The sequence below is a fragment of the Nerophis ophidion genome, linkage group LG02 (genome assembly GCF_033978795.1).
Source record: "Nerophis ophidion isolate RoL-2023_Sa linkage group LG02, RoL_Noph_v1.0, whole genome shotgun sequence".
Taxonomy (NCBI): Eukaryota; Metazoa; Chordata; class Actinopteri; order Syngnathiformes; family Syngnathidae; genus Nerophis; species Nerophis ophidion.
Window position 1 is genome coordinate 67362516 of NC_084612.1, and position 9428 is coordinate 67371943.

Below are 9428 nucleotides of genomic sequence, written 5' to 3' on the forward strand. Positions count from 1 at the left end.
CCCACTGACCATGCTCCAAAACTCACCAAATTTCACACACTCATCAGAACTGGCGAAAATTGCCATCTAATAAAAAAACCAAACCCGAAAAATGAAAAATGCGCTCTAGCGCCCCCTACGAAAATCAAAAAACAGATTGCTCGTAACTTCCGTTAGGAATGTCGTAGAGACATGAAACAAAATCCTCTATGTAGAACTGACCTAGACCTAAATTCCCCATCAGAAACTCCTATACCTAAAATCAACAGAAATTTTGCAAAACCCTTTCAAAGCAAAATTTTCGCCAAAAAACGCTATTTTTGCCTCTTTGAGCTGCAATTTGACCCCCTTAACATGCTTCAAAACTCACCAAACTTGGCACACACATCAGGACTGGCAGAAATTGTGATCTAATGAAAAAAAAAAAAAAAAAATCTCAAAATTGTGCTCTAGCGCAATTTTTCAATAAAACACAGAAAAAACTGCTTCCAGGAAGAAACCACAGACAAAACTGCTTGTAACTTCGGGTAGGACTGCCGGAAAGACATGAAACAAAAACTTCTATGTAGGTCTCATTAAGACCTACATTTTAGTAATTGACAGCTAGCAGAAATAATCAACAGGAAGTTGGCAATTACCCCTTCAAAATAAAAGTTTTGTAAAAACCCGTCACCTTTTTCAAATCGAAACTCCTCCCAGTGCGTTTGTCGTTTCGGCTTCAAACTCGCACAGGAGAGAGATTGAACCCTTTTAAAAAAAGTGGTCGGACAAAGTTGTGATAAGTTCTAAGGTTTTGATTTTACGCGCCTTCAAAGAACCCCTGCGCAAATTTTCCAAAAAAATATCATTTTTACCTCTTTGAGCTGTAATTTGACTCCCTTAAAATGCTTCAAAACTCACCAAACTTGGCACACACATCAGGACTGGCAAAAATTGCGAGCTGATGAAAAAACCAAACTCCAAAACTCAAAATTGTGCTCTAGCGCCCCCTAGGAATACAACACAGACAATACCCTAATTTGACCCCCTTAACATGCTTCAAAACTCACCAAATTTGACACACACGTCGGTATGGAGCGGCAGACCAACATTATAGGTAACCAAACCCCAAAAATGAAAATTGCGCGCTAGCGCCCCCTAGGAAGATACAAAAAACAGACTGCTTGTAACTTCCGTTAGGAATGTCGTAGAGACATGAAACAAAAACCTCTGTGTAGGTCTGACTTAGACCTACATTTTGATAATTGGCATCTTTCAGTTAAAATCAACAGGAAGTTGCCAATTACCCCTTCAAAATAAAAGTTTTGTAAAAAGCCGTCACCTTTTTCCAGACAAAACTGCTTGTAACTTCTGTTAGGAATGTCGTAGAGACATGAAACAAAGACCTCTATGTTGGTCTGACTAAGATCGGGACTCGGGACACGGCGGCGGCGGCGGCGGCCAACGGCGGACCCGACCAACGCTGCTTGCAGCTTTAATTAGGGTCCGCCCTGCAATGGCAAAGGACATCCATGTCCTTTGCCATGCAAGGACCCTATTGTTCCTGCTGCGTTTTATTATTTCTTTCTTTCTTTCTTCCGCACCGTCGCGCCCCAATTTCACCCTCTTAACATATTTCAAAACTCACCAAATTTGACACACACGTCGGTCTTTCATGCCTTCCCAACATATTAGGGAGCCAAATCATAAAAATCAAAATTGCGCAATAGCGCCCCCTAGGAAGAAAAAAAAAAGAGACTGCTTGTAACTTCCGTTAGGAATGTCGTAGAGACATGAAACAAAAACCTCTATGTAGGTCTGACTTCGACCTAAATTTCATAATTGTATATTCTAGGGCAAAAATTTACAGAAATTTTGCAAAAACCCATTCAAAGCAAAATTTTCACAAAAAATGCTATTTTTGCCTCTTTGAGCTGTAATTCGACCCCCTTAGAATGCTTCAAAACTCACCAAACTTGGCACACACATCAGGACTGGCAGAAATTGTGATTTAATGAAAAAAAAAAATCATAAAACTCAAAATTGCGCTCTACAAAATTTTTTGAATGAAACACAGAAAAAACTGCTTCTAGGAAGAAAACACAGACAAAACTGGTTGTAACTTCCGGTAGGAATGTCGGAAAGACATGAAACAAAAACTTCTATGTAGGTCTCACTTAGACCTACATTTTAATAATTGACAGCTAGCAGAAATAATCAACAGGAAGTTGGCAATTACCCCTTCAAAATAAAAGTTTTCGTGAAAACCCGTCACCTTTTTCAAATCGAAACTCCTCCCAGTGCGTTTGTCGTTTCGGCTTCAAACTCGCACAGGAGAGAGATTGAACCCTTTTAAAAAAAGTGGTCGGACAAAGTTGTGATAAGTTTTAAGGTTTTGATTTTACGCGCCTTCAAAGATCCCCTGCGCAAATTTTCCAACAAAATATCATTTTTACCTCTTTGAGCTGTAATTTGACCCCCTTAAAATGCTTCAAAACTCACCAAACTTGGCACACACATCAGGACTGGCAACAATTGCGAGCTGATAAAAAAACCAAACTCCAAAACTCAAAATTGTGCTCTAGCGCCCCCTAGGAATACAACACAGACAAACTGCTCCTAGGAAGAAAACAAAGACAAAACTGCTTGTAACTTCCGGTAGGAATGTCGTAGAGACATGAAACAAAAACCACTATGTAGGTCTGACTTAGACCTACATTTGAATAATTAACATACTTTGGCAAAAATCAACAGGAAGCTAGATATTTTCACTTCAATACAACAACTGCATTACTATCACAATGCATTAAATAGTGGCAGCAAGGCTTCTCCTGCCGTGGGGCTCGGGGACAGCAACCCAAGGCGCGTTCGCGCCTTCGCACCCTAATTTGACCCCCTTAACATGCTTCAAAACTCACCAAAATTGACACACACATCGGTATGGAGCAGCAGACCAACTTATTAAGCAACCAAACCCCAAAAATGAAAATTGCGCGCTAGCGCCCCCTAGGAAGAGACAAAAAACAGACTGCTTGTAACTTCCGTTAGGAATGTCGTAGAGACATGAAACAAAAACCTCTGTGTAGGTCTGACTAAGACCTACATTTCCAATAAAAAATGTCTATACCCAAAATCAACAGAAATTTTGCAAAAACTCATTCAAAGTAACATTTACGCAAAAAACGCTATTTTTGCCTCTTTGAGCTTTAATTTGACCCCCTTAAAATAATTCAAAACTCACCAAACTTGGCACACACATCAGGACTGGCAGAAATTGCGATCTAGTGAAAAAACCAAACCTTAAAACTCAAAATTGCGCTCTATTGCAATTTTTGAAAAAAACACAGAAAAACTGCTCCTAGGAAGAGGAAACGGATAAAACTGCCTGTAACTTCTGGTAGGAACGTCGGACAGACATGAAACAAAAACCTCTGTGTAGGTCTCACTTAGACCTACATTTTGATAGGTGGCATCTTTCAGTTAAAATCAACAGGAAGTTGGCAATTACCCCTTCAAAATAAAAGTTTTGTAAAAAGCCGTCACCTTTTTCCAGACAAAACTGCTTGTAACTTCTGTTAGGAATGTCGTAGAGACATGAAACAAAGACCTCTATGTAGGTCTGACTAAGATCGGGACTCGGGACACGGCGGCGGCGGCGGCGGCCAACGGCGGACCCGACCAACGCTGCTTGCAGCTTTAATTATTATTATTAATGTGATTCTTTTTTTCTATTCTTACTTGGGAGAAAAAAAACCAGTAACAATGTAAGACAAAAGTACACAAAAATCGATGAGAATTAATGAATGAGAAAAAACTAAAATGTTCTAACTAATAATGAAATAAATATAAATTAAATAATATACTTCCATAAAACACACACAATCTGTTTTAAAAATTGTTTTAGATGAAAAATATATAAATATGGACGCTGAATACTTAGAATTTTTAGTATGCGGCTGTTGGTGTAAAAAAGTTTGGACACCCCTGAACTAAGGTATGAAAAAGTATGAATATTTTGATTTGAGAATCGATATTAGAGCATAAAGATTTGGTATCGACTGCATAGGTATTTCAGTATCGATCCGCACATCACTTCCACCTAGCCTGGGTCTCATTGCTCAGGGTAACGTTAAGATCATGGGAGGTTTTTGCCGTAATCAGAATACAAACTTTGTATTTCAAATTCCTTCTCCAATGGGAGCAGCTATCTGGTGAAAAGAGAAAAACTGTAGTGACAATACAACATGGAGGACGAGTCTCAACTTGTCTCCGAATGCAAATACTCACTTTTGTTTTTCTTTACAGTTTTTTTCAATGTACACGTGGTTGGGGTGGAGAAAAAGAGCTACTTCCCAAACCAAGCTCCTTTGAGGAACAAAAAACCTAGAGGAACAATGACCAAATATTTACGACACACAAAAACGCGATACTTGCGACAAGGGTTAGGGCACATCCGGCCCGAAGCGCAGCACTGTAGTCACCCTACGATGTCTGCTTTAATTGTCCATTCTGGCTCTCAAATCAATCATATTTCTGCCTTGCAGAGTGGAAAGCTTCTCTGAGATGTTCTCCAATTTGAGAATCAATTCAAAAAACTTCAACGTCTAAGTGCCCACAGCCCTGCCGAGCTGATCCACCACGGCGTGCTGCACATGGTAGCGCTACCTCTCCTTATTTGGCTACGTACTTACTCACCCCACATTCCGCCACATAGAGCACACACACACACACACACACACACACACACACACACACACACGTACGCTACTCTCACAACAGCTGCTTTAAAACACGCCTCGCCAAATGTGGTGATCAGTATCACCACCTTTGCCTCAAACTTAGGTCAACATTTACATAATAAGCATTCCGATCTGCACAAGGAGTTATAAAAAGACCTGTCCTGCTGTTTGGTCCGGTGCAGACTGTAGTCGAGGAGCACAGGGAAGACGTTCCCTTCAGGATCCATGCCATTTCAATGCCTTTTCATTTATATTTTACCCTTATAAAATTGTTCATTGAATGTGAGTGTTGAATGTAAGAAAGCCAATTATCAACAGAAACGCCCCGCCGTCTTCGCTGGGCCCAAGCTCATCTAAGCTGGACTGATGCAAAGTGGAAAAGTGTTCTGTGTAAAGGATATCACCACATGGGCACAGGAACACTTCATAAAACCACTGTCAGTAATTACAGTTGGTTGCTACATCTGTAAGTGCAAGTTAAAACTCTGCAATGCAAAGCAAAACCCATTTATCAACAACACCAAGAAATGCCGCTGGCTTCGCTGGGCCCGAGCTCATCTAAGATGGACTGATGCAAAGTGGAAAAGTGTTCTGTGTAAAGGATATCACCACATGGGCACAGGAAAACTTCATAAAACCACTGTCAGTAACTACAGTTGGTTGCTACATCTGTAAGTGCAAGTTAAAACTCTGCAATGCAAAGCAAAACCCATTTATCAACAACACCAAGAAATGCCGCTGGCTTCGCTGGGCCCAAGCTCATCTAAGATGGACTAATCCAAAGTGGAAAAGTGTTCTGTGGTCTGACGAGCCCAAATTTCAAATTGTTTTTGGTAACTGTAGACTTTGTGTCCTCCAAAACAAAGAGGAATAGAACCATCCGGATTGTTATAGGCGCACAGTTCAAAAAGCCAGCATCTGTGATGGTATGGGGGTGTATTAGTTCCCAAGGCATGGGTAACTTACCCATCTGTGAAGACACCATTAATCTTGAAAGGCACATACAGCTTTCGGAGTAACTTATGTTGCCATTTAAGCAACGTTATCATGGACGCCCCTGCTTATTTCAGCAAACCAATGCCAAGCCACGTGTTACAACAGCGTGGCTTCATAGTAAAAAAGTGCGGGTACTAGACTGGCCTGCCTGTAATCCAGACCTGTCTCCCATTGAAAATGTGTGTAGCATTATCAAGCCTAAAATACCACAACAGAGTCCCTGAACAAGAATGCGAAAGAAGAATGCGAAAGAATTCCACCTGAAAAGCTTAAAAAATTCATTTTCTCAAACGTTTACTAAGTGTTGTTAAAAGGAAAGGCCATGTAACACAGTGGTAAAAATGCCCCTGTGCCAACTTGCAATGTGTTGCTGCCTTTGAATTCCGAGTTTAGATTATTTGCAAGAAAAAATAAAGTTTCTCAGTTCAAACATTAAACATCTTGTCTTTGCAGGCTATTCAATTAAATATAAGGTGCAAAGGATTTGGAAATCATTGCATTCTGTTTTATTTACGAATTACACAACGTGCCAACTTCACTGGTTTTGGGTTTTGTATATTTGTGTGCTGTATATCAACAACGTGACAAAACGCCACAGGTTGGACCATATGTGTCAGGCTTTTCCCTGACAGTTTGTCTATGTTTTAGTTTTTTCCTCTGCATATGTCTGTTTCCTCTGTGTTTAGTATCTCCTGTCTTTAGTTCCAGTCAAGTGCTCTTATTTTGTCAGCTTCCTGTCTTCGTTCCCTGAGTGCTGTGTTCCTCCTTAGCTGCGGCTGATTGGCACCTGGCCACACCTGTTACCAATCAGCCCGCTCCTATTTGTACCTGCTTTGTCTTGTGTCAGTTGCTGGATCATTGTATTGTCATTCGGACTTGTATTGTCGTTGCTATTGTGTCATGTCGTTTTGTTACAGCTACTACCTGTCGTGCTACATTTTGTCCTGGTCGTCGTAGCGGTAAGCTGTTTCTGTTAGCAATTAGCTGTTTCAAGTTTTTCCTGTTTGCTCCATGCTAAAGTTCATTTTTGTTTTCGAGCTTCCAGTGCTAGCTCCCTTAGTTTGTTGTTCCGCCCACGTGCGTGTTTTTTGTTTATAACCTTTGTTTGTTGTTGTTCTATTATTTATATTAAATTGTGTTTTCTTGCTCAATGCCTGCCTCCTTCGCTGCATCTTGGGGTTCGACAACAAATACCTTTGACAATATGAAACCATAAATGTGGATGTAAATGAGCATTTCCATGGCCACAGTCCGTATACACACACAATCCCCATTTGGCACAATTTACCACTTTGGCACTTCTTATCAATTAAACACCCAGTCTTAGTAGATCACCCATGCAATGTTATAATTTACACACGTTATTCAGCAAGTGTTTTTTTTGGATCTAAGTAGATCAGGCCTAACGCATTCACTGATTTTTAATTAACACGAAACATACTTTCTACAAACCCTGTTTCCATACAGGTTGGGAAATTGTGTTAGATGTAAATATAAACGGAATACAATGATTTGCAAATCCTTTTCAACCCATATTCAATTGAATGCACTACAAAGACAAGATTTTTGATGTTGAAACTCATAAACTTATTTTTTAACTTAGAATTTCATGGCTGCAACACGTGCCAAAGTAGATGGGAAAGGGCATGTTCACCACTGTGTTACAGCACCTTTTCTTTTAACAACACTCAAAAAAAGTTTGTTGAAGCTTTGAAAGTGGAATTCTTTCCCATTCTTGTTTTATGTAGAGCTTCAGTCGTTCAACAGTCCGGGGTCGCCGCTGTCGTATTTTAAGCTTCATAATGCGCCACACATTTTCGATGGGAGACAGGTCTGGACTGCAGGCGGGCCGGGAAAGTACCCGCACTCATTTTTTACGAAGCCACGCTGTTGTAACACTTGTCTTGCTGAAATAAGCAGGGGCGTCCATGATAACGTTGCTTGGATGACAACATATGTTGCTCCAAAACCTGTATGGACCTTTCAGCATTAATGGTGCCTTCACAGATGTGTAAGTTACCCATGCCGTGGGCACTAATACACCCCCATACCATCACAGATGCTGGCTTTTGAACATAGGCCCTATAACAATCCGGATGATTATTTTCCTCTTTGTTCCGGAGGACACCACGTCCACAGTTTCCAAATATAATTTGAAATGTGGACTCGTCAGACCACAGAACACTTTTCCACTTTGCATCAGTCCATCTTAGATGAGCTCGGGCCCAGCGAAGCCAGCTGCGTTTCTTGGTGTTGTTGATAAATGGGGTTTACTTTGCATAGCAGAGTTTTAACTTGCACTTACAGATGTAGCAACCAACTGTAGTTACTGACAGTGGTTTTATGAAGTGTTCCTGTGCCCATGTGGTGATATCCTTTACACACTGATGTCGGTTTTTGATGCAGTACCACCAAAGGTCCTTTATATCATCGCTTACGTGCAGTGATTTCTCCAGATTCTCTGAACTTTTTGATGATTTTACGGACCGTAGATGGTAAAATCCCTAAATTCCTTGCAATAGCTCATTGAGAAATGTTGTTCTAAAACTGTTCGACAATTTGCTTACAAATTGGTGACCCTCGCCCCATCCTTGTTTGTGAATTACTTAGCATTTCATGGAAGCTGCTTTTATACCCAATCATGGCACCCACCTGTTCCCAATTAGCCCACACACCTGTGTCATGTTCCAAATAAGTGTTTGATGAGTATTTCTCAACTTTATCAGTATCTTCTGTCACCTTTCCCAACTTATTTGTCACGTGTTGCTGGCATCAAATTCTAAAGTTATTGATTATTTGCAAAAAAAAAATGTTTTTTTTATCAGTTTGAACATCAAATATGTTGTCTTTGTTGTGCATTCAACTGAATATGGGTTGAAAATGATTTGCAAATTATTGTATTCCGTTTATATTTACATCTAACACAATTTCCCAACTCAAATGGAAACAGGGTTTCTACAATAGCACTTTTGAGTATTTGTCATTGGTGCCGGTGAACGGAAAGTACAAAATCGTACATTGTCTACTGAGACTGTTCAAATAGATGCAGGTGATCTTTGACATCACCCACGCACATTAGTCATCCTGCACAAAACGGCGCAATGTTTCATTTATTGAGAACATGCTTTATTTTTTTTTCTGATTATTGGCAGTGACCTGATTTCGATAACGACGCCCCGAATATGCTGCGTACCAGCGGAAAACGATTTCAAGTGTTTAAGCTGGAACTCCCCCTGATGAATTGGCATTAATCTCTTTTCCAGTGTAATTATAGCGTATATTCTAACGTAGTTAAAACGAAACAATGCCACTCCTTCATCTCATACCCCGCTGGCTCATGCTGTTATAAGAATGTCAGGGGGGAAGCACAAAATAGCAGCCAAGCAGACAGCCATAATGTCCCAATGCATGTCCTGTACACTTAATGACATCTATGTGGGACACTTCAGCATACACTGATATAGTTTGGAATGACAAAACCTGCTTGTGTCCAATTTGCATATTTGGCCATGACATATTTGCATGCAATTACAATGGATGCTATAGGAGGGAGGACTAACGTTGGAGACAACTAGTAAAAAGTATAAAAAGCAATACCATATTTTCCGGATTATAAAACGCACTTATAATCTTTTTTTTTTCCTTCAAAACTCGACAGTGCACCTAATAACCCGGTGCGCCTAATGTAAGGAATAGGTTTGGTTGAGCTTACCCACCTCGAAGCAATTTTAATTG